Genomic DNA, 26799 nt, shown 5'->3' with positions numbered 1-26799 from the left:
ATGACTCCAGAGAAGCCATGATGAAGTCTGCCATCCACCTCCTGGTCAAGTGGAAATGGCCTCTGGGCAGAAGGAGACATTTTTAGATATGTCCAATAAGAAAACAGGTTTCGCTCGACTTTAGATATTTATTACAAGGCTTTTTCTTTTTCTTTTCTAAGGGGATGGGAGAGGTGGGAAAGTGACAAAATAGATTTTGTTCATTGGAAAAATTAAATCCAATGAAAATTTTAAAACTCAACTACTTCGTGAGATGGGCAGTACAAGCATCATTTCCCACATTTTACTCTCAAAGTGGCAAAGTGACTGTCCCAAGGTCTCTCTAATATTCCAGGAGAACTGTGATCCCATCGCTGAGGATTCCCATCCATACCCTCCCATAAGTTTTCTGCAGAGGGTCCACCCCATGTGCTGGGGGTCTTCCCTGAGTTCACACCATGCCAGTACCAATGGGGCTGGCCTGCCTGTTGGTTGTTTCTCACTCTTGCTACATGGCTAGCCCGTGGCTTGTTCAGTGTAATTTTTTTCTGGGTAACATATTTCTTTGATGCTGTCCTTTATCTCTCGCATAATTCTTTGTTTATAATGGGTTACAGCCTGCTCACTGCCCATCATGTACCTCTATTAAATAACAAATGATTACCAACTACTTTTACAGTAGAATCTGGAGTCGGTGATCAGGAACAGAATAATGGTGTACACCACGAGTGAGTGGGAGCCAGCGCCCAAGCCGAGAGTAGCCTGGGAATGATTGTTGTTTTTTTTTTTTTTTAAACTGAGCTAACTAGGTGGCGTGGCTTACACAGTGCTGGACTTGGAGTCACAAAGACTTGCCTTCAAATGCTCCCACAGTCACTAGCTGTATGACCCTGAGCAAGTCACTTAACTTCTGTCTGTCTCAGTTTCCTTCTCTGTTAAATGGGGATAAAAATAGCACCCTGCTCCCAGACTTGTTGTGAGGATCAAATACAAACTTTAAAGCACTAAAAAATTGCTGTTATTGTCGAGAAGATGGGGACCCGATCATGGTCACATAGGGATTAAACATCAGAGCCAAACTGAGGTCTTCAGACTCCAAATCCAGGGCTCCTTCCTCTGCACCAGCTGCTTTCACCAAGGGGAACTGTAGGAGCTTCGTGAGAATAAGCTCATGAATGTTTCCCGGTCACCCTTTGGCCGAGACCCTCTCGCTCTTGGGGCCCATTTTCTCCACAATGATCAGGGCCGAGTGACTCTAAGACGCTGCCAGGACTCAAGACTTAATCAGCCAGCTTCCTGGATAACAACACTCGGGGGGCTTTCCACGGCTGGCTCCTTTCTAAGATTGTGTCTCCTGTGAATCTCTGGGCGTTTCAACTACTCCTCTTCTCGCCATGTCAGAGCTATCATCTGTAATATCCAGCTTGGTAGTTACTGACGCACGGGCACTTTTCTCCTCCCCTCCTTTCTCTTTAGTTCAGAGACACTTTGATTAAATTTTCAAGATTCTAGGCAAATGCATTTTTACCGGGCTTTGTTAGCTACAATCCATCCTGACCACGAGCCTGAAAACCTCTGCCCCGAGCCAGGAGCCCAAATCTCGTTCTCAGACACCCATTCTGTAGCTGGCATAACCTTAGCAACAAAGGAAAGCCTGTTTTATTTCTTTGTTTTAAAAGTGCGACATTAGCCTTTGTTTTTCCACCGCAGTGATTTACAAACATGCTCGCCCTCTGCACCTTATCCCCACCCAGCGAGCTTTCGGTAGCAAATATGTTTAATGATATACACATACATACGTGTGCGTGTGTGTGCGTGTGTGTGTGATCAAATGTATTGTTCCCTTGACATTACAAAAATGCTGTTATGAATTTTTTTTTCTATATGTGGGAAATTTCTCCCTGTCTTTGACCTTTTCTCCAGTGCCAGCTTCTTAATCACCTTAAATCTGAACATGTATATGTATGTATGTGTTATCTATCATCAAATAAGTTTGTGGCCAATTATTTTTGATTAACTGTTTTTCTTTATTATCAGCGAAGGCTCACTGGATGGTGGTAAGGTATAGACGGGGAGTGTATGTATGTGTATGTGTGTATGTGTGTGTATGTATGTGTATGTGTGTATGTGTGTATATGCATGTGCGAATGCATGTTTATGCACATGTATGCACATGTATGTGTGTGCATGTGTGCGCACATGTGTGCTTATGTATGTGTGTGCGTGCATATATATATATGTGTGTATGTGTATGTGCGTATGCATGTGTATGCATGTGTGTATGCATGTGTGTGCGCGTGTGTATGCATACACACACATGGTGTTCCAAAGGTCTTAGTGTACTTTAAAGTTAATAAATCTTAAAATTACACTAAGACTTTTGAGACACTTTATATGTATCCGTGTGCATATGTGTATGTACACCTACATACACATGAATGTATACAGGCACATACAAATGCCTGTGGATACATGAATGCATACCTGTACATGCGCTTGTGTATTTTTACATACATATATATGTTCACACGTACATATGTGTGTGAGTACATGTACTTTGTCCACCAGCCTCATCTGCAGCTAAACATCGAGGACATTCAGAAAATATGTGTTATCTAACCTGTCTTTCCCCAAACATTCCAAGCTCCCCAGCAAATATGTTGTACAAAGTATTTGCTGAAGAAAGGAACAGAACAGAATGTGTGTGTGTGTGTATAAAACATTCTACGTCCATAGTCCTCCACCTCTCCAGTGAAAAGAGGGAGATGCACATTTCTACACTCCTCTTCTGGGTCCAAAAATGCTCACCCCAACTGCACAACACTCAGCTTCTTTCTAGTATTTTGTTTTTAAATTTACTTTGTACATATAGTTTTCCTAGCTCTACTTCAGCATGAATCAGTTCAGACAAGTCCTCCCATGTTTCTTTGAATTCCCTAGATTTGTGTTTTCTTATGGCACAGTCATATTCTACTATATTTATATACCACAAGTTGTCTAACTATTCCCTAATCAATGGACATCCACCCTGTTCCTTCGTCACTACAAAAATGTTGTTATGAACTTTTTTTTCTATACATGGGAAATTTATTTCTACCTTTCTGATACCAGTTTCTTAATCACCTGAAGGTGAACGTAAAGGAAAACATGGGTCCTTAAGAATCAGAGAGCTGAAGGACAAAGAACACCTGTGTGTATCTGCATTAGGTCCGGTGACTTGCAAATGAGTTTGGGTCATCGCCCTTCAGTTTCTGGCTCAGATTCGGTCAGGACCCTTCTTAAGAGCAAAGTGGCCTCAAAACCTCTTTTTCCCCAAGCCTATGCAGTCATTTTTTTAAAGCTCTCATTTGCAAACTCCAAAGCCCTAGGGAGCCTGTGCCTTTCAGAAAGAAGGTCTAGGAACAGATGTATTTGTTCAGCATCAAAGTGATAGCGATACTCAGTCTGAGCAGCGGCAGTTTCCTGAGAAGCTGAGATGTCAAGCTGTTGCATCTCCAACTCCCTTCCCCCACCCCTTGTCAATACAGCTGTCCAATAGGCATCTCTTTCGGGAAAAGAAGAAAAATAAAGATATAGCCCAATACTTGCAGGCTGCGTCTGTCTCCACGTAGCATTTAATCAGAATATTCAAAACCCTTTCATTGATTTTTACATTACAGAATGTGCTAAATTTGAAAAGAACAGAGAGATATAAAATCTCCAGAGCTACCATGTCTCTTTATCTTTTGGAGATCGGTTCTTTGATACACTCAACCCATGTGGTGGCAGAGATAATATACGGCCCATTTTGCCACCAAGACAAGGTTCCCGGGTCCAGGGAGATGATGGAGTCCGCTGTTGGCCACCTTGCTGGAATATAGCTATCTGGTCAGTACATTTCAGGAAGAATAGGTCCATATTTCAAGGAGGATAGAAAGCCAGGATAGTGGGGGGGACTAGACGTGGTGTCAGAGATGAAAACTGGCTAGAGGATTTGAGACGCCCAGCCTGGGAAAGACAAGACTGGAGTAGGATTTGTTAAGTGCTTACTCTGTTCTAGGTACTGAGTTGGGTGGTGGGGACCCAAGGACAGGATTCAGAGTCTTTGCCCTCAATGAGTTTAAATTAACTGGGGGATATGGCCTATACACATGGACAGGAAGGATCAGGAAACTCAAGAGCTTCCTAAAAGCATTTGAAAAATGGGCACAGGGAAGAGGGATCTGATTTGTTGGGAAGGGTCCTAGATGGAGTAACTAGGAACAAAGGGTGGGATAGCTGGAAAGCAGGCTTTGAAAAAACTGCAGGACATACCTTAAGGTAAGCAGAAGGCCAGATCTAGCCAGCAGGCACAGCCATGGTGAGGGTAAGCATTTACCCAGAGACTTGCCCTGGGAAGGCCCAGGACCAGGAGCAAGTAGGAGAAAAAGTGGATTTCATTTTACTCTCATTAACTGGTGGTTGTTAGGGTGTAGAAACATAGGGATCTAGAGATTTAGGGCCAGAAAGGACCTTAAAGACCATCAAGTCCGATCCCTCATTTTACAGATGAGGAAACAGAGGCTTGGAGAAGAGGATTGGTTTATTTCAAGTCACCCAGCTAAGTGTCTGAGAAGGAAATTGAACCCAAGTCTTCCTGGCACCAAACCCAGTCCTCTGACCACAGCCCCACACTAACTCTTTGACACGCACTTTGAAAAAATGAGAATTGTCATCTCTCCATTACATTTCACATCAGTGCTGTACAGGTCTCACTGAACCCAAGCCGTCCTCTGAAAAGCAGAGGGACAATGCTAGGGAGGGTAAGCGTGATCACAGGCTGCTCTGGCCAGCCCTTACCAAGCAGAGAGACAGCCTTGCTAGCCAGCCTCATCTGCAGCAACATATGCAGGGAATATATGTTGTCCAACCTACGCCTCCCTCCCAAACAAGTCTAAGTTGCTTTACTGGTATGTTGTCCAGTGTTTGCCCAAGGTAGAAACAGAGAAGAACCACTGCTCCTGAGGGCCTGGGCACCTCCCTGGCTTCAATGCAAGGATTCCTGGAGCCAGAGCTAGGCAGAGCCTTTCCACACAGATCCCAGATGAAAGCCATCTCACTAGCAGCTGTTCATCTAGACACTAATTGCTACACTAATCTGCAGATGTTCTCTAGATAAGAGTCTTTTTTTGGTTTCCTGGATGCACAGCAGGCACAGACCAGACCCAGTAGGGGACAAAAGAACCGTATGGTTGTTCTGATCCACCATGGTCAGAGTGTCACCTGACGTGATGCCATGATCTGTCATGATGGTTAGTCACATATTTTTCTTTTTAGAATGTGTATCATGCTTCCCAGAAGTGGTGAGTGCAGCCTTGATGCTTCACAACAGTGGACCCAAGAGTACCAGAAGGAGCAGCAATCTCGATGACATACAAGGCATCCATTTGTTGAGCCTACCGTGCTCCAGGCACTGTTCTGGGTGAAGGGGCTACAGAGACAGAAATGAAAGTTCTTGCCCTCGGCGATTCTTAATGTCCCGGGGGATATGCCACATACACATATAAGTAATACTTCAGTGGGTTTTTGATCTCATCAAAGTGGAGGCTAATTGGTCTCCCTGCCTACCATCTCTCCACATGCCAATCTATCCTCTACACAGCTGCCAAAATGATTTTCCTAAATTGCAGTTCTGACTATGTTGTTGTCAATAAACTCCAGGGGTTTCTGTTGCCTCTGAGATTAAATAAAAGCTCCTTTTATTAGCTTTTAAAATTACTCACAACCTGACTCAACCTATCTTTCCAAACTGCATTGCTCTCCTTCCCAGATTTTATGGTCCAGGAAAACTCAGCTTCTTGTCAAACACATCATCTCCCATCTCTTTGCTTTTGCACTGGCTGTCCCTGAAGCCAGGAATGCCCTCTCCCCTCACCTCTGACTCTGAAGCCCTTTCCTAATCCTTCCACTTGCCAGTGTACTTATCCTCCCACAATTATTATGATACTGGTTCTGTCTCCCTTACAAAGATGTTGCAAAGACCAACTGAAATGCTATTTACAAAAGTGCTTTGAAAAACCTCAGCATTCTCTGTGAATGTAGTAGGAAAATGCTGCTTCCAAGAGGAACGAAGGGAGGCAGGAGGCCAAGATGTGGTGTGTGCCCCTCTTCTACTTCAGTTACTGTAGTTAGTTTTTTTAATATTTTGGTTGTTTCTCAATTACATGTAAAAATAATTTTTAACATTTGATTTAAAAAATTTTGAATTTAAAATTCTCTTCTCCTCCTTCCTCTCTCCCCTTCTTGAGTTGGTAAGCAGTATGATATAGCTTATACATGTGCAATCATGCAAAACATTCTTCCATATTAGTCATGTTGTGAAAGAAAACACAGACCAAAAAAGAAAAAAGCCCACAAAAAAGAAAGTGAAAAGTAATATGCTTCGATTTACATTCAGACTGCCTCAGTTCTTTCTCTGAAGGTGGGTAGCATTTTTTGTCATGAATCCTTTGGAATTGTCTTAGATCATCGTGTTGCCAAGAAGAGCTGAGTCATCCACAGTTGACCATAGAATATTTCTCTTACTGTGTACAATGTTCTCCTGGTTCTGTTCACTTCACTTTGCCTCAGTTCATATACATCTTTCCAGGTTTTTCTGAAATCAGCCTAGCTGTCATTGCTTATAGCACAATAGAATTCCATCACAATCATATGCCAAAACTTGCTTGGCCATTCCCCAACTGATGGGCATGCCCTCAATTCCAATTCTTTGCCACCACCAAAAAGAGCTGCCACAAATGTTTTTATACAAGTAGGTCCTTTCCTCTTTTCTTTGATCTCTTTGGGATACAGATATATCCAGTATTGCTGGATCAAAGGGTATGCACAGTTTTCTAGCCCTATGGGCCTAGTTCCAAATTGCCCTCCAGAACGGTTAGACCGATTCACGACTTGGTGTACTGTTACTTTTTAGGGAAGAAACAACAACTGAAAACATAGGAAACATGGGGTGGATAGAGGTGCAGGAATCACGGAGCTCATAGAATTGATGCTGCCAATAAGAGCCTGGTCTACAAGATCCCCGATAAATGGTTATTCCACCAGTACCTCAAAACCTCCAGGGATGGAGAACTCACCTACTCCCTTTTCTCCCCAGGTGGCTCATTCCATTTTTGGACAACTTATATTTAAGGAAGTTTTCCTCTCAGATTGAGTTCAAATCACAGACATCACAGGAGTGAGAGTGGGAAGGGATCTTAGTTAGCAGTTACAGGGGCAGAGCGGATAGAGAGCCTTACTTGGAGTCCTTGAATTCAAATCCTGCTGTAGGCTTACTGGGTGTGTGACCCTAGGTGATCAATTACTCAATAAGCATTTAATAAGGGCTTCTTGTATGCCAGGTTGCTAGGGACACAAAAATGAAGTTATTCCTGCTCTCAAGGAGCTAATGGTCTGTCAGGGGAAGGGGCAAAGAGGAAGGGAAGGGAACCAGCATTTATAAAGCACCTACTATGTGCCAGGCTCTATGCTAAGCACTTTACAAATATTATCTTAGAGGTGAACTCACCTTTAGCTCCATACTTCCTGGGTCAGCCAGACTCCTCAGCCAATGAGAGGCTTTCTCATCATCGCAGAGTCATCCATAGGTAGACGTAGGCTCACCTAACCTCCTGGCGTTGGGTTGGAACCAGGCATGCTCTATATAACCTACCAAGAAGAGCAAATGTGAGCATGCTCATTGGCTGGTCTCCATTTTCACATTTATAATGAAGCTGGAAAGATAGCATGGGTCTAGACTGTGATCCTCACCGAGCCTCAGACTCTTCATCTGTAAAATGAAGACTTTATCACAGTATTGTCGTGGAACTCAAGTGAGACAATATAAATGAATGGCTTTGTGAAATGCAAAGCCAACTCTATGCACATGTTAGCTATTATTATCTAGCCCAATTCCCTCATTTTATAGATGAGAAATCTGAAGCCCAGAGAAAGTAAGAGGCTTCCCCTATGTCACACTGTCTAGATGGAGCAGTGGAAGCTTTCAAACCCAGATCTTCACCTCCAGACCCGTGCTTTCTCTGCAAACACTAAGAACTCTTTCCTCTAGACCGTGAGTGGGACGGCATGGCTGTGGTGAATCCATAAAGCTATAACCCACGTGCCACCAATACTAAGGGGTCACTTGGTTTTTGTCCAGTTGTTTCAGTTGTGTCCAACTCTTCATCATCCCATTTGGGGATTTTTTGGCAAAGATACTGGAGTGGTTGGTCATTTCCTTCTCCAGCTTTTTTTTTCAGAGGAGGAAACTGAGGCAAACAAGGTTAAATGACTTGTCCAGGGTCACTTGGTACTATGAATAAATGAAAAACAATTTACTATTAATAGCTAATGTTACGTATTGCTCCAAGGTTCGGAAGTGCTTCACACAGTTCATTTCTTCTTTACAACATACCTATAGGGTGGTCGATGGAAGTATTAGCTCTATTTTGTACCAGAGAGTTAGTGACTTAGTCAGAGTCACGCAGCTCCTAAGCGTTGCTGGTGTTATCGGGCAGCAGCTACAATAACGGTGACAGCGACTCCCCTCACCCTTCCCCTTTCAAATTCTCAGCTTCCAGTCCTTCCGTTAACAGATGCTTCTTTGATTTGGAAGAAGTACAAGGATACAGTTGGATGAGATCTCAAACCTTCCTCCTCTCCCAGACACCGTTATCCCAACACAAATCTCCAATAATTTCATTCCCGGTGGCCCTTTCAGGATTTCAATTAGTTGGGGCCTTTGGTGATAGGGATGGCCCAAGGAGCAGTTGGAATTCTGCCAAGGAGTGTTGTGTCTTTATGAGGCTCTGGGCTGGCATCCCACACTGCACAGAGACTCCAGTTAGCAGAGAGCAGACAAGAGAATGAGATGCCATTTCCCCAGAGCTCACCACCAGAAACTGGCGCATAAAAAACAAAGGTTCCACCCAAGGGTATGGTGGCATTGGGCATCTCCTCCAGTGATTGACTTCTGTAGGTATGCCATGTAGGTTCCCATAATCACTATGCCCAGAGGCAGACGTTTGCTAATGTTCCATCCCTCCCCGACCTAGAAAAATACAAAGTCCACATTTTCCCACTGGCTGCTGAACAAACTCCTAAGTGCCTGCTGTTATATTTGGTCCCTCTCTGGACTCATTCAATAATTAATTAATAAGCATTTGTTAAATACCTACTATGTGCCAGACACTATATTAACTGATTAAGACACAAAGAAGAGAGTGAAATGAAAGTCTCTGCCTTTGAAAAGTTTACATTCTGACGGGAGAGACAACACTCATGTCCACAGGCACATATGAGACACACACAAGGTAACCGTAGAGAATAAGGCACTGGTGGCTAGGGGAACCAGGGAAGGCCCCCAACTGAAATAGCAATTACTAGCGTTTATTAAGAACCTACTATGTGCCAGGCCCTATGCTAAGTGCTTTACAAACATTATCTCATTTGATCCTCAGAACGACCCCAGGAGGCAGGTGCTATGCTATCCTCATTTTACAGATGAGTAAACTAAGGCAAACAAAAGTTAAGTGTCTTGCCCAAGATTACACAGCTAGAGGCCGAATCTGAACTCAGGGCCTCCCAACTTCAGGCACAGTGCTCCATGCATGGCGCCACCTACATTTGAACTGCATCCTGAGAGAAACCAGAGAGACCAGGGTGAAGAGGAAGAGCATTCCAGGCACGGAAGAAAGCAGCATAAAGACCCAGCTGAGGCGGGGTGGGGGGAGAGTAAACATCATATGTGAGGAAGGGCAAGCAGGCGAGTATGGCAGAACCACAGAGGGTTTGGAGGGGAGCGATGTGTAGGAGGATTATGTACCCAAACTCGATCCATCCATCAGTCATTAGAGGAACTTTCCTACCTCTTTACAAAGTGTGGACAAACCCAGAGGACTCTGGGCCATTGGATGGAAAGCAGAAGATGTCACAGGGACTCTATATCTTGTGATTTTTTTAGATCAAGTCATAAGCCTTGGGTTTTATATAAGAACAGGAAGTCATTCAAATGGTGAACTCCCCCCCTCCCCAAGGGTATAGAGAGAGTTTCTGTCTCCTTCCCCTCTCCTCCTCCATTGAACATGTTGTTGGAGAAACAGGACCAGTAGGAGACCATGCATAGAGCTGGAAGCAGAGGGAAGCATATAGAGGACAAACATAAGGCTTCCCAAGAAAAGGAGGTGCTACCCCTTGTTCTTCTACCTCCTGTCTGGAAGGTGATAAGATTCTAATGTGGAAGGGTGGTTTTCTGTCTTCCCCCCCCCCCCCCCGCCCCCTCCCCCGCCTCCACGTGTCTGTGAGCACATGGTGCTTTTGTTTCTTTGCTGATCTTAAGCAAATGCACATTCCAAGATTGGAGGCACCAGACAACCTGGTGAGTCTGGGAGATCCAGAGGTCTCATTGGATGTCTGACTAGAGACTGGAGGTGGTAATACGGATGGCTGAAGCTGCAGGGGTCAATGTCAGAAGAAGTGCTCATAATGGATATGTAAAGACTGTCACCTGCGGATGGTGAGAGCTTCAGGGACTGAGAATCTCATGGAAAAGAAAAGTACCAGCTGTGGACTCAACAGAGGCACTGAGCCTTGTCTAAACTCAGCAGGGAGCTACACCAAAGAGGAACTTCATGAGAACTCTATGAAGGGAGAAAGAGGCTTCCAGTAGCCAGGACATACAGGGTACCCCTTGGCAAAGTATTATCTATCTACGTGTCTCACCACCATTGAAGCTTGAGTCCATTTTCCCCAAGGAGCTTGTGCCTGTGGTTTAGGTTTGGGAGGAATATTTGTGTAGCTACTGCTCTCACTGTACTTCCTCAGTAATTCTCTTTCTTATAAGTTAATGAAGTTTAACTGCTTCATTGACAGTGAGAAAAACAGCTTGAGTGAGGGTCTCAGGAGCAACAGTAGCAGAAACTCCATCCCCTCAGTTACTCCTAAAATGAGGAGAAGAGTAGCATCCTCATTCTCTGGAGACTCTAACCTTTGAGTTCAGGTGTGAGCTGGTGAGTAGCCACATTCCATTACATTCATATGCCACAATTTGGTCAGCTTCCCCTGATGGATGGACACTCACTTGATTGCCAAGTTTTGTTACCACAAAATTTCTGCTGTAGCGTGGTAGCTATGAGACTTTTCTTCCAATCCCTTGTATTGTTATTAGGGTGAACAAGAATATTCATGAATATTGACTGGTCTGGGGTAAAGTAGCCAGATGGGGTGCTATACGGTCATCACTTCATCCAGGATAATTTGGATGGATTTTTGCATTTCCAAAGATCCACTGGAAACATTTTTCATATAGGATTCTCATTCTAGTTCACAAGGTAAGAAAGAAAACCAGTTAATAACATTCTAATACATTGATGATGCCCAATGCTCTATGACACATTCTGCTGCATGCTTCTCCAACAAAAGGAGGAAGATGTATTTTCTTATTTCTTCTCCAATGCTGATTCACCATTACAATCACATGATGTGCCTTCATTTTAGTGATCTCTTAATTTGCATTATGGTGGTCATTGTCTATATTGTTTCCTTGTTTCTTCATACTTCACTGCATCAGTTCATACAAGTCTTCTCATGTTTCTTTGAATTGTTATATTCACCATTTCGTACAGCGCAATAACATTCTATTACATTCATATGCCACAATTTGGTCAGCTTCCCCTAATGGATGGACACCCACTTTGTTGCCAGGTTTTGCTACCACAAAATTTATGCTCTATACAGTGTGGTAGCTATGAGACTTTTCTTCCAATCCCTTGTGTTGTTATTAGGATGAGCAAGAACGTTCATGAATATTGCCTGGTCGGGAGTAAAAGCTTTTTTGCTTTCCAGGGCTCACACACAACATACACTTGAATTAAAGATATAAATGATGAACCTGAGGCTCATATCTAACCTAAGCTGCCTCTCTGAATTGCATGGCCTGGGGTTCTTATTCCCTAGAGGACCGCATGGTCATAGACATGGTACATGGGAGAGCTAAGTGGTGCAGTGGAAAAAGGGCTGAACCTAGAGTTGGGAAGACTGCAATTCATCTCCAGTCTCAGATAGCCACTTGTCTGTGACCCTGGGAGAGTCATTTGACCTATCTGCCTCAGTTTCCTCAGTTGTAAAATAGGGATGATAATAGCACCTACTTCCCGGGCTTGTTGTGAGGATAAAATGAGATCGTATTTTTAAAGCACTTTGCAAACCTTAAAGAGTTAAATAAATGCTAATAAATAATTATCATTGTTATAATTATCTCTTCTAAAACCTAGAAAAGTATTCCGCATGTACAAGGCTTTTAGCAAACAGCCTGCACTAATTAAACACCTACCAAATGCAGAGTATTGTATGAGATACTGGGGAAAAGCCAAGGTTTATGTGAGACAAGATCCTTATCATCATGGAGCCTCTAATCTAGTAGATTAATCTAATGGACATAAACAAAAATAACTTTACACAATATTTCATGAAAAGTGTAGTAGAGAATTTCAAAAGAAAGTGCTCTGTGAAACCTGAGTAAGAAGAAACAAATGAATGAATCACATGCATTGCCCACCGCCAGGATTCTTTCTTCTTAGAGCCACATGGTGGCTATTGAAACTCTCAGGGGCAATTTTCACCTCTCCTCCCTCTTTTATCCATGGCTTCTTTATCTCTCCATGTAGATGGTTAGATATTTTAAACAGGATGTAAAATGTGAAAAGTAGAAAGAAGGGAAAGAGAAAGAGGATGTGGGTGGAAAAAGCCGGGCTTCATCCACAAATCTCGTTACTGACATAAAGTATTAGGAGCGATGAATAACCCCCTTGTCTTATCATTAATTCTCTCCAACCACAGTGGGAGGGAAGAATTGGGCTACTGGCAGTGAATATTCATGGCCTGCCAAAATACATATTGATATTGTCAACAGGATAACCAGTGATGTCCTACCCGACCTGGAGCCCTGGAGCTGGTTGGAATGGAGTCTCCCATTTCTTAGTATAGCGCCCTTCATTTTCAAAGCAGTAGGAGTTGCTTATGTTTCCATTTTCTCCATTCAGATATGTGCTGATACAGAATCTCTGGAGGCAGCTCTTTCATGAAGTATGTGTATATAGGGGATTTCTCTCAAACACTCGTCCTGCGACCAGGAAAGAGACCTTGGCAGAGATAAGGGGAAAGAAAGAATTTCTCACGTGATAGAAGATAAGACTTTTCTCTTTCTCATGCCTATAGTTTACCTTGGGGTGGCCAAAGGAAACGGGCTTCCCTTCCATCTTGGGAGATTCAGTTGGGCCAGAAAGGATTTTTTCTTGATGGGGGTGGGGTAGTAAGGCACTGGGATGGGTGAATGTCAGACAGTGGAATCTAAAATCCTAAAATAAGATTTAGAACTGGAAGGCACCTTGGGAGTGATCTAATCTAAGTCCCTGGTTTTTAGAAAAGAGGAAAACAAGGTGAAGAGAAGTTGTGGCTTGCCTAGTGTCACACAGCTAGTTAAGTATCTGAGGCAGGATCCAAACTTGGGTCTCCTGGCTCAGTGGAGGAAGAAATATTTATTTTTTTTATTTTTTATCCATTTTGTTGTTTTTTCTTTCACGTGGTTTTCCCCTTTGGTTCTGATTCTTCTTTCACAGCATGACTAATGGGGAAATATGTTTAACATGATTGTATATGTATAGCCTATATCAGATTGCTTGCTGTGTTGGGGAGGGAGAGAGGAGGGAGGGAGAAAAATTTGGAATTCAAAAAATGAAAGTTGAAAACTATTTTTACATGTAATTAGGAAAAAATACTATTGCTATGTGAAAAAATAAAAAATAAAACAATCTTTTGAACTTAAATAAATTTTAAATAAACTTTTGAACTTAAATACATTAAATGCAAAATATCATTTTGAACTTAAATCCAAAAAGGAACAAAAGGAACATTTCCATGTACACAATAAAACATAAAAATGATGAATTTCCATTTCACATTGTTTACTTTTTCTTTTGAAAAACTATGTAATAAATACTACCCATCACTTTCAAAGCTACCCTGCTTTTCTGTGCTTCCTTCTAAGTTTTCTTGCTGTGCAATTTTCCCCCCTTCCTCCCCATCCTACCCTAAAGAAGGCTACCATTAGACATAATGGTAGTGTGTGTGTGTGTGTGTGTGTGTGTGTGTGTGTGTATGAATGTATGTAACACCATACTGTACATACTTCTATTTATCAGTTTTTTCTCTGGATGCAGACAGCATCTTCCTTCATAGCTCCTTTGTATGTGATTTGACTATTTATGATACTCAAAATGATTTAGTCATTCAAAGTTGTTCTTAGAACAATATTGCTGTAATGTTCTCTTGATTCTGCACATTTCACTCTTCATTATTTCATGCAAGCCGTTCCATGTTTTTCTAAAACCAACCAGCTCATCATTTCTTATAGAACAGTAGTATTCCATCACAACTGTATGTCCCAACTTGTTCAGCCATTCCCCAATTGACGGACATCCCCTCAATTTCCAGTTCTTTGCAATCACAAAGAAAGCTGCTTTAACTATTTTAGAACATATAAGTTATTCTCCTTTTTCCTTAATCACCTTGGTAAATAAACCTAACAGTGGTATTGGTGGGTCAAATTTCAGAACTCTTTGGGCATAATTCTGGATTGCTCTCCAGAATGATTGGATCAACTCACAGTTCTACCATCAGCAGCGTCCCAATTTTTCCACATGCCTTCCAACATTTGTTGCTTTCCCCTTCTATCATTTTAGCCAATCTGATAGTTGTGAGATAGGACCTCAGAGTTGTTTTGATTTGTATTTCATCACTGAATAGTGATTTGGAGCATTTTTATATGATTATATATAGTTTTGATTTCTTCATTGAAAAACTGCCTGTTCATATCCTTTGACCATTTCTATTTTAGCCTCTCATTCTAGAACTTCAGGGCAATTTTCCTTAATGATTTCTTGTAATATTATATCTAGACTCTTTTTTTAAAAAATCACTACTTTCAGGTAGTCCAACAATTCTTATATTGTCTCTTCTTGATCTGTTTTCTAGATCAGTTGTTTTTCTAATGAGTTGTTTCACATTCTCTTCTATTTTTTCATTGTTTGATTTTGTTTTATTATTTCTTTATGTCTTATAATGTCACCAGCTTCCCTTTGCCCAATTCTAGTTTTTTAAGAAGTTATTTTCTTCTTTAAGCTTTTAGATCTCTTTTTCCAATTGCTTGACTTTCTTTTCATAATTTTCTTGATTTTCTTGGATTGTTCTTTTTTCATCTTATTTTTTCTCAACCTCTCTTATTTGGTTTGTAAAGTCCTTTTTTTTTTAGCTCTTCCAAGAACTCTTTTTGGCCCTGTGACCATTTGACATATTTCTTTGAAGCAGAAGTGGTTTTTTTAAACTCTACTATCTTCTTCTGGGTATGAACCCAGATCTTCTCTATGCCCATAGTTGCTGTCTATGGTCAGGTTCTTTCTCCTTTGCTTACTCATTTTTAAAAGCAGATTATTATTATAGTCAGGTTGTAGTCCTGAGGGGTGTGTATGTAAGGGAATGGGGGGTGATATCTCAGGCTTCAAGTTTTTCATACCCGTTTTTTTTCTAAGCCCTCTCTGGGGGCCCAACCTTGGGCACTCCTCTCCACCCCCAAGCCATGACTAGGACTCCCAGCCATGGTGTCACCACAAACATTCTTGTTCCCTGTGGTCCCTCCCATGGCTGCAAACTTCAGGTCACCCCTCTGCCCTGAAAATGAAACCCAAACCAGGGAGTCTGCTCTTTTGTGAGTGTCCCCAGCCAGCAAGGCCCTTCCCCTCTGCTTTTGCACTCACCCGGCATGTGCTCACTCCTCCTTGCCCACAGCTGCATCCCAGACTGTGACTGGTCAGCACAACTGGGCCTGGCATCCCACGAAGGCAGAAGGTCCTTCATTCTCTTTCTGCCCAGCTGTCCAAACCCAACACTGTCTGTGAGGTGAAAATTCCTGAAGCTAAGGCTGCCCCCAACCCAGCTGCCTTCGGGGCTTGTTTGTTGATTCAGTGAAGTCTGCAGAGGTATTTATTCTTCACTGGGGCCAAACCTCTGCACCGTAGTTTGGGGCTTTCCTGAGGTCCTCTCAATTTATCTTAGGAGGACAAATGCTTTACCCCAACTTTTAGTTATTTCTGTTCCTCAAAGTTCACTTTAAGGTGATATTTTATCTTGTTTGTGGGAGAAATCTGGGAAGCCCAGTATTTCCTGTCTTACTCTGCCATCTTCTCAGAATCCTCTCCCTGGAAGAAATGTTTAAACAAAGTCTTGAAGCTTTCAATAGAAGAAAGTGATTTTCAATAGGAGAATATGATTTTGGGGTGTACAGAAAATATCAGCAAAATCCTAGAGACAGGAAAGTAAAGAACATGGGTAGAACAGTTTGGCTAGAGGAAGGTGAAATAGGATTCTGAAGGTTTCTGTTAATTAGTGCCAGGCAAAGGAGCTTTGATTTTTTTTTTCTAATAAGAATCCATGGAGACATCTAATCCACTGATATGTATGATTGATATGTATATATGTAACCTTATATCAGAGGATTCTCTTCAGAGACAAGCAGCAACCCACAGCAAACACCTTCTTCCTAGCACAAAGGAGGACTGGGAGGGGCTTTGTTCAGAAGATGAGATTTTAGCTGGGATGAGAAGGAAGGTGGTTAAGTATCTGTGATAAAATTTGAACTCAGGTTCTCAGCTTCCAGAGCCATTGGTCTTTCCATTGTACCAGTATGTTTCCTTCAAGTCATTAAAAATTAAAAATCCGGCTCTATTCTTTATGACCTTGGAGACTTTGGGCAAAGCTTTTTCCCCTATCGGGGAAAAAACATCTTCTCTAGTTAACATGTGAGTTCCTTGAGATCAGGGACTGACTAGTTTTTCTACATGTTTTCCCAACCCGCAGTGCAGTGATTAATAATTTTTTTTATTTATTCATCCATCCATCCATCCATCCATCCATTCATCCATCCATCCATTCATTTATTCATCCCTCTGTCCTCAATTTCCTCATCTCTAAAATGAGGTGATTGGATTAGATGATCTCTAAAGTTCCTCCCACCTCCAAATCTATGATAAGTATGAATGAACCAACTCACAGGAAACATGTGAAGGGAAAAGGCCAGAGTACCCAGAATTCAGCCCAGTTGCGGCTGGGGGTGGGGGGGCAGGGGTCCTGCCATATACAACTCCCCAGCTGTGAATTGTTCGCCCTTCTTTGCCTGTAACTCTTAACTATTTGCCACTAGAAGATGTGTTTTTCTTCCCTCCTGACTTTCAGAATTCCTGGGATTTTAGACACTGGGACTTTGCCTTTCATTGTACTGAGCTTGTGGAACGACTCAACAATAATTATAAAGAGGTTCATGGGAGGACTGGGCAGAAGCAGGGAGGGGAGGAGGCAAGCATTCTGAGCCGTACAAAATGTTAATCCATCAGAAATGTTCGTTTCTTCCTCTAATAACTCTGCTTATAAGAAGCATTTCAATAGGTTAAGCTTCAGTTTCAATAAATTACTGTATCTTTTATAATTCAACTCCCTCCCCAGGTAATGTTTAATTATCTATACAAAAGCCAGCACAAAGAGTCATTAGCAAAGCATTAATTAGTTTCCCACTTCGCTGGGATCTGTGTGTTGTGCCCATGCTGAGAGGGGTTGTTCCCATGGCAAACAGATTTTGTAAGTTTCGTTGCTAAGCCCAAAGGTTTATTATGCTATCAATGCAAATATGAATTTGGATTTGGAGGGTTTACCGAATTTACCTTTTTTTAGGGAAGTCATCATGACGTCTTAAAAGCGTTTTGAAAACCCAAATCAGGAGAAATGAGCTAGATTTTATGTGTTCGAATGTATTATATTCCCATCTGTGACCTTTTCCCTTCTTTCCATCCTTTTCCCCCTCCTTTTCCTCTCCACATTCGGCTTGCACATTGTGATAGGTTGTTTTCCTTTCCATCTCTCTAACTTATCCCAGGCTAGAGTTCTAGGTCATCTCTGGGTTTCTCAAACAGGGATCACAGAACCATAGGATCTCTGATTTGCCGCTTAACAAGCAGGGTCAGCACATCATCCTTGACAAATGGTCGTACAGCCTGTGCCGGGGGTCCTCCGGTGAGGGGGCCCCTGAAACAGCTCGTTCTGCTTTGGCATAGCTTTGATTTTTCAGAAGTTTTTCCTCGTGTCAAATCCAAAATTGCCCCTCTGAAACATCGTCCCACTTCTCCTAGGGGAAGACAGAACAAACCTAGTCCTCTTGCAATGATAGTGGGAAGGGATTTAATATTTATATAGCACCTCCTATGACCAGGCACTGTCCTCAGTGCTTTTAACAAATAACCTTAACCGTAACCCCTGACTCTAAACTCTCAGCAGCCCTGCCAGGTAGGTGATATTATTATCCCCTTTTATAGTTGAGGAAACTGGGGAAAACAGTGATTAAATGACTTGCCCAGGGTCACACAGCTAGTTATTTTCTGAGGCTGGATTTGAACTCAGGTCTTCCAGACTCCAGGCCAATCTCTGTCTGCCGCATAGATAGTCATTCAAGTACTTGAAAAGAGCCATCATGTTCCCCCTGTGTCTTGTCTTCTCCATTCCATCAATGAGTCCACACATGGCAAGATTTCAATATTATCTCTTTTCTTAAATGAATATTGTTATAATTTTTCTAATTATGTTTAAAAACAATTTTAAACATTTGTTTTTTTTAAATTCTGAGTTCCAAATCCTCTCTCTCCATCCTTCCATCCCTTCCCTCCCCTTTCCTTGAGAAGGCAAGCAATTTGCTATACATTATACAAGTTCAGTCATGCAAAACATATTTCAATAGTAACCATGTTGTGAAAGAAAATACAGATCAAAAAATGCCAAGAAAAATAAAGTTTTTTTTTAAAGTATGCTTCCATCTGCATTTGGACTCCATCAGTCTTTTCTCCGGAGGTGGATAGTATTTTTCATCATATGCCCTTCAGAATTGTCTAGGATCATTGTATTGCTGAGAATAGCTAAGGCATTCACAGTTGATCTCCATACAATATTGCTTTTACTGTGTACAATATTCTGGTTCTGCTCATTTCAGTTTGTATTGGTTCATATAAGTCCTCCCAGGTTTTTCTGAAACCATCCTCCTCATCATTTATTTTGGTATAATAGTATTCCACCACAATGATAAACCACAACTCATTTGGCCATTCTTCAATTGATGGGCCTCCCCTCAATTTCGAATTCTTTGCCACCAAAAAAAGAGCTGCTATAAACATTTTTGTACAAATAGGTCCTTTCCTGCCCCTTTTAAAAAATGTCTTTGGGATAAAGGCCTAGTAGGGGTATAGCTGGGTCAGAGGGCATGCACAGCTTTGTAGCCCTTCAGGTATAGTTCCAAATTGCTCCCCAGAAAGGTTGAATCAGTGTGCAGCTCTACCAACAGTGCATTAATATCCCAGTTTTCCCACATCCCCTCCAACATCCATCCTTTTCCTTTTTCACAGTATGAACCAATTTGATAGGTGTGAAGTAGCACCACAGAGTTGTTTTGATTTACATTTATCTAATCAATAGTGATTTGGAGAATTTTTATATGACTGTAGACAGCTTTGATTTCTTCTTCTGAAAACTGCCTGTTCACATCCTGTGACCCTGTATCTTTTGAGGAATGACTTATATTCTTATAAATTTGACTCAGTTTTCCATCCCTTTAAGAAATGAGGCTTTTATTAGGGAAACTTGCTATAATTTTTTCTCTCTTTCCTTTTATTCTTGGCTGCATTGGTTTTATTTTTGTGCAAAACCTTTTTAATTTCATGTAATCAAAATTATCCATTTAACATTCTGTGATGTTCTCTATCTCTTATTTGGTCATAAATTCTTCTCTTATCCATAGATGTAACAGGTAAACTATTCCATGTCCACCAATTTGCTTGTAATATCACCCTTTATGTATAAATCGTGTACCCACTTTGACTTTATCTTGGTATACAGTGTGAAATGTTGGCATACATCTAGCTTCTGCTAGATAGCTTTTCAGTTTTCCCCGCAATTTTTGTCAAATGGTGAGTTCTTACCCCTAGGGCTTGGATCTTTAGATTTATCCAACACTAGATTACTATGGTCATTTACTAGTGTGTATTGGGTACCTATTCCACTGATCTACAACTCAATTTCTTAGACAGCACCATTTTGTTTTGATGATTACCACTCCATAATACAGTTTGAGATCTGGTACATCTTCCTTCACAATTAATTTGTCACTGATTCCACTGATACTCTTAATCTTTTGTTCTTCCAGATGAATTTTGTTATTGTTTTTCTCACTCTATAAAATAATTTTTGGTAGTTTAATTGGTATGGCACCAAATAAGTAAACTAACTCAGGTAGAATTATCATTTTTCTTATATTGGATCAGCCTACCCATGAACAATTTACATTTCTCCAGTTGTTTAGATCTGACTTTATTTGTGTGAAAAGTGTTTTGTAATTGTGTTCATATAGTTCCTGGATTTGTCTTGGCAGTATACTCCCAAGTATTTTATATTGTCTACAGTTATTTTAAATGGAATTTCTCTCTCTATCTCTTGCTGCTGGACTTTGTTGAAAATATATAAAAATGCGGATGATTTGTGTAGGTTTATTTTATATCTTGCAACTTTGCTAAAGTTCTCCATTATTTCCACTAGTTTTTTACTGGCTTCTCTAGGATTCTCTATGTATAGCATTCTATAGTCTGCAAAGAGTGATAATTTTGTTTCTTCATTCCCTATTCTAATTCCTTCAATTTCTTTTTCTTGTCTTATTGCTAAAGCTAGCATTTCCAGTACAGTATTCAATAGGGTGGTAATAATGGGCATACTTGCTTCATTTGTGATCTTATATGGAAGGCTCCTAGCTTATTCCTATTACAGATGTTTGCTCATGGCTTTAGATACTGCTTATAATTTTAAGGCAAGCTCCATTTATTGCTTTGCTTTCTGGTGCTTTTAATAGGAATGAGTATTGTCTTTTTTCAAAAACTTTTTCTGCATCTTATTAAGATAATCATATGATGTTTGTTGGTTTTGCTATTGATATATATATATGTAGTTATACTGATGGGTTTTTTCTCCTTTTTCATTTTTATTTTTCCCACTTAATAGTATTTTATTTTTCCAATTACATGTAAAGATAGTTTTCAACATTCGCTTTTATAAGATTTTGAGTTCCAATTTTTTTCTCCCTCCCCTCCCTGCCCTCCTCAAGATGGAGAGCAATCTATATAGGCTGTACATGTACAATCCTATTAAACATATTTCCACATTAGTCATGTTGTGAAAGAAGAATCAGAACAAAAGGGAAAAGCCATGAGAAAGAGAAAAAGAGAGAGAGAAAACAGTATGCTTTGATGTGCATTCAGACTCCATAGTTCTTTCTCTGGATGTGGAGAGCAGTCTCCATCATGAGGCTTTTGGAATTGCCCTAGATCATTGTATTGCTGTGATAGTTTTCCTAATACTGAAACAACTCTGTATTTCTGTTCTAAATCTGACCTGGCTATAGTGTAAGGTCTTTGCGATATATTGCTCTCATCTCCTTGCTAGTGTTTTATTTCAAACTTTTGCATCAACATCCATTAGGCAAATTGGTTTATAGTTCTCCTTCTCTGTTTTTGCTCTTCCTGGTTTAGGTATCAGCACCCTATTTGTGTCATGAAAGGAATTGGGAAGGATTCTTTCTTTACCTATTTTTCCAAGTGGTTTACATAGTATTAAAAATAATTATTCTTTATAGGTTTGGTGGAATTCACTTGTGGATACATCTGGTCCTGGGTATTTTTTATTAGGGAGCTCACTGATGGCTTGTTCAATTTCTTTTTTTTTAAAGGATTATTTTGGTATTCTATTTCTTCTTCTGCTAATCTGGACAATTTACATTTCAGTAATTATTTATACATTTTACTTAGATTGTCACATTTGTTGGTATAGAATTGGGCAAAATAGCTCCTAATAATAATCTTTAATTTCCTCTTCATTGGTAGTGAATTCACCTTTTTCATTTTTGATACTGGTAATTTGGTTTTCTTTTTTGAAAAAATAAATTAACCAATGGTTTATTTTACTGTTTTTTCCCATAAACAAGCTCTTGGTTTTACTTATTAGTTCAATTAGTATTATTTATTAGTTTTCTTACTTTCCATTTTATTAATCTCTCCTTCAATTTTTAGGATTTCCAATTTGGTATTTAATTGGAGATTTTTAATTTCTTTTTTTCCCTGTTTTTTTTTTAGTTACATATCCAATTCATTGACCTGCTCTTTCTCTATTTTATTGATGTACGTGTTTAGAGATATAAAATTTTCTCCTAAGTATTGCTCTGGCTACATCCCATAAATTTTGGTATTTTTTTTATTGTTATCATTCTCCTTAATGAAATTGATTGTTTCCATGATTTTTTGCTCACTCATTTTTTAAGATAAGGTTATTCCATTTCCAATTAATTTTTAATCTCTGTGTTTAATAGTTCTCCTTTTCTGCATTTATTTAGAGGTTTTTTTGGTGAAGTTGCCATGTACAGCTGAGGAAAAAGGCATATTCCTTTCTGTCCCCATTTATTTTTCTCCAGAGATCTATCATTCTAATTTTTCAAAGATTCTGTTCATCTTCTTAACTTATTTATTTTATGGTTAGATTTACCTAGCTCTGAGAGGGGAAAGTTGCGGTCCCCCACTAGTATAGTATTACTGCATAATTCCTCCTGCAACTCATTTAATTTTTCCTTTCAGAATTCGGATGCTATGCCATTTGGTGCATACATGCTTAGGGTCTCAGGCTTGTGTTCCCCATCACCTCCTGTGCTCCACCAGCTGCTGTTTTTTGTATATATTTATGTATGTGCCTATGTCTCTCCCAATGGAATATAAGCCTTTTGAAGGCAGGAATCGTTTCACTTTTGTCTTTGTATGCCCATTGCCTAGAACGTAGTATTCAGAACATAATAGGTTCTTAAAATTTGATTTTTAAAAGTAAATTTTATTGATATCTTTTGATTTTGCATTGACCAAATTTCCCTCTACCCCTTACCCTCCCCTCTCCCAGACAGACATCCATATAACAAAGAATTTAAAGAAATAATTGTTGATTGCTTGACCTTGGCCAAGTCCTTCCCATCCTTGGGTTTCATTGTCTCATTGGCAAAATGAAAGCATTAGTCTAAATGTTTTCTAGGTCAGCCCCAGCTTTAAATCTAATGATTTGTCTTTTAGTTTCTGTTTCTGCTGCAGAAAAATATATTTAATTTTTAAAAATGTATTTGTTGATAAATTGTTTTAAAAATGTCTTTAAGCGGTTGCTGTTGGCAACTGTGGCTGACTACATTATAAATTCATTAAGGCCGGCAATCTCTTACCCTAGCACTAGATGCAGTATCAACAAAGGTCAGTCAAGAGGCATTTATTAAGCACCTACTTACTACATACCAGGCACTGTGCTAAGCACCGGGGATACAAAAATAAAAAGTAAAAACAAAACCAATCTCTGCTCTCAAGGAATTTATAGCCTAGCTAGGGAAGCAACGTGCAAACAAGTGTGTACAACACCTAGAATAAATGGAAGATCATCAAGGAAGGAAGGCATTAGCAGCAAGGGAGGATCAGGAAAGCTTCTTGTAGGAGGTGGGATTTTTGCTGGGACTTAAAGGAGCCTGGAGATGAGGAGGGAGGGCATTCCAGGCATGGAGGTGGGGGGGGGGACAGCCAGGAAAATTCGGGAGGCCAGGAGATGGAGCAAGGAGGCCAGAGTCGCTGGAGTAAGTGGAGGAAAATTATGAGAAGATTGTAAAGGTCCAGATACTTTCCCATAGACTGATTCAAGCATGATCTCACAGAATAACAAGTGATGTGAATACAGTATTGATATACACTTCTTCATTTGAACCACAGGACAACTGTGTGAGGTAAGAGCGCCTGCTTTTTTTTTTTAATCACCATTTTACAGATTTAACCTCAGAGAGGTTAAGTGACTTAAGAAGGGTCACACAGCAGTGTTAGAGCTTGAAACTTCTTCCTGTTAAATGTCCAAGTGCATAGAGCTGAGGACCCTGAGTCAGGAAGACCTGAGTTAAAATCCAGCTGTACAACCCTGGGCAAGTCACTTAACTTCCGCTGGCCTCAGTTTCTTCACTTGTCAAATGTGGATTATAACAGCGCCTCCCTCCCAGAGTTGTTGCGAAGATCCAACGGGACAATAATTGCGAGGCACCTGGCACAGGGCCCCCCATGTTAGCCTTTGTCGTATTAGCTATTACTCCGAGTTTAATTCTATCTGCACCTTGCAGTTCGCCATGGTTACTCAGATCACTCCATTCCCCCAGGGGGCGCTGAATAAACACTGGCACCTGAAAGGAATCAGACTGATGCAAGAAAAATAGGCTTCTCCGTTCAAATGCGATTAAAATGAGGGCCATTCTAAATCGCTCTGGAGAGCGCTCTAAAGTTGAATTTTAAATAGATCATTGAAAATGCATCAGGGAATGCCGTCATACTTGGTGGTAAAACGGGGGACAATTTCTAAGAGAAAAGGTCTGAGCCTCTCGGTCCCTTCTCCTCCTTGCCACTCAAAGGGGTGCACACGAGGTTTGGAATTAGAGGACCCCTCACTGCTCTGCCCTCCCCCCGGGCCTCAGTTTCCTCGTCTGCAAAGTGAGGAGGCTGAACAAGCTTCCTGCCGGCTCCCCATCTACGGGCCCCTATTGGAGGCTGGAAGATGGCCAGTGGCCGTTTGCTTGTGGGGGTAGCTCGACCTGATCGGGAGCACCCCGCTTTCCCTCTCCCACACAGTGAAGGGGCTGGCTTGTTCGGACAGGGTGAGTCAGGCCAAGGGCCCTGGGGATCGTCTGGGTTTGCTCTGGGATGCTGCTTCAGCCCCGCCCCGGCCAAGCCCCCGCTCGCTCTGAGAGGAGGAGGGAAGAACTACAATTCCCAGGGTGGAGAACTACGCGCCCCACAATGCCGTTCGCGGGGCTGTGAGGGAGCGGACCGGCGGCCACTGAGCATGAGCAGAGGCAGCTGGCGCTAGCTGTGGGCTGCCGCGGGGCGGTTGGGGCCGGCTGGCCGGACGGCGTGGGCGAGCCTGAGCCGCGGGGGGGGGGTGCACAGCAGGGGGTCTGCCCAGCGGGGGGAGGGCGGGGCGTCGCTCGTCGAGCGGAACGAGGCTTCGGCGAGGCATCGCCAGGTTCCATCCGGGGCGGAGACTCGGTTGGAGCTCGGCCGCTGCAGCTGAAGCTGGAGCTAGAGCCAGAGCCGGTGCAGGAGGAGGGGCCGCGCCGGCGGCCGCAGCAGTGGAAGCTGGAGCAGGCACGGGAGCAGCCGCAGCTGCGGGAGCAGCTGGAGCGGGAGCAGCAGCAGCAGCAGCAGCAGCTGCTGGAGCAGCGGGAGCCGCGGGAGCAGCTGGAGCGGGAGCAGCCAAAGCAGCGGGAGGAGTCCCGGCACCAGCGTCTGCGGCGGCGGCGGCCCTGGTCGTGGCCGTGGCCGTGGCCGTGGGCAGCCTACGTGCACGACGGGGATCCAGCTACCTGCCCTGGCCCCACCCCACGCATCAGCAGGTGAGCCTCTGGGTTGTGGGGGGGGCTGGGGGCTCCCCTCCCGCCGTCCCCGCGGTCCCCACCCCTCCGGCCTGCCCAGCGGGGCTCCCGCATTGGGGGGGTGCCCGCCAGGCACGCGCGTCGGGAGGGCGGCAGGGATGAGAGCGCCCCCCGCGCCTGGTAGTGTGGCTGGCGGGGGCGTGGGGGGTGGGGGCGCCAGTTGGTGTCACGCCATCCCGGCCTTAGGTGACAGTTGGTTTTGAGGTGGGAGCTGGAAGGCTTCCTGAAGTGCGCATGCACTTGCCAGAAAGGTCCCTCCGTGGGGGAAGAGGCTGGTGGGCTGTCTGGGCGAGGACAAAAGGGGAGCCTGGCACGGGGGGGGGGGGCATTGTGGGTAGTGCCTGGGGCCGGGGTCCTTCGATAGATGACCCCCGAGGGCCCCGAGAATCCATTCGGTGGCAGCGGAGCTTAGAGAACCGGGGACCAGAACCCATTGGCAGATAGATGGGCTGGGCTCCTCAGGGGGAGGGGGGGGATGATGACATCTTCTGGGTGGGGAGGTGGGGAGGTGGGGACGACGCTTCTCCCCTATTTTCCCCGTTTCGGCTAGGCCAGGGCCCGCGTTCTGAAGCTCGTGGTGAGCGGCACGTGGCAGATTGCGTTCTCGAAAAGCGATCCCCGTGCGCCTTTGCTACTTTGTAGCGAGCTGTTTTTCCAGACTGACATTAACCAACGGTCGCTTTCATTGAATGGGAGGTGTTGTTGCAAGGATTGGCCAGGAGGGGCGCCCCTGTGAGGACGCGCTAGCCCGCGTTGCTCCCAGAAAGACAATTCAAAGAACATGGATTCAGAATCCTAAGACCAGGGCTCGCGTCCTAGCCCTGCCTCTTTCTTACGCAGTCCTGAAAGTGCTGGGCCTGGAGTCAGGAAGAGCTGAGTTCAAATCCAAGCCGCAGGCACTCGCTAGCCGCGTGACCGCATCTGTAAAATGTGGACAAAAACTGCACCTGCCCCGAAGGGTGGTTGTGAGGGTCAAATGAGAGAATGGTTGTAAGACACTTGGCGCGGTGCCCGGCACGTGATAAATGCTGTCTCCATCGTGGCTATCCTTGTTTTTGCCTTGTGACCTTGGGAGAACCTCCTAACCTGCAAAATAGCAGCTGCTGTTGTTACGGTGGTTGTTACTGTTAGGTTGTTACTGTATGATCTCGGGGAACTCCCTGAACCGTCTGGGCCCTCAGCTTTCTCTTCTGTAAGCACGAGGGGTTGGACCAGCG

General features: G+C 42.7%; 1 protein-coding gene across 1 annotated transcript in view; it reads left to right on the top strand.

The window, feature by feature from the left end:
* Positions 1 to 24997: 24997 nt before the first annotated feature.
* The window catches only part of POMGNT2 (protein O-linked mannose N-acetylglucosaminyltransferase 2 (beta 1,4-)), a 41946-nt gene continuing 40144 nt past the window's right edge, over positions 24998 to 26799 (top strand). The window contains exon 1 of the mRNA XM_036762127.1: positions 24998 to 25543. The gene's annotated coding sequence lies outside the window, so the exon portion shown is untranslated. The remainder of the gene's footprint in view (positions 25544 to 26799) is intronic.

The sequence above is a fragment of the Trichosurus vulpecula genome, chromosome 5 (genome assembly GCF_011100635.1).
Source record: "Trichosurus vulpecula isolate mTriVul1 chromosome 5, mTriVul1.pri, whole genome shotgun sequence".
Lineage (NCBI taxonomy): Eukaryota > Metazoa > Chordata > Mammalia > Diprotodontia > Phalangeridae > Trichosurus > Trichosurus vulpecula.
Note: the sequence above shows the minus strand (reverse complement) of the source record. Positions and strands in the feature narration are given on the sequence as shown.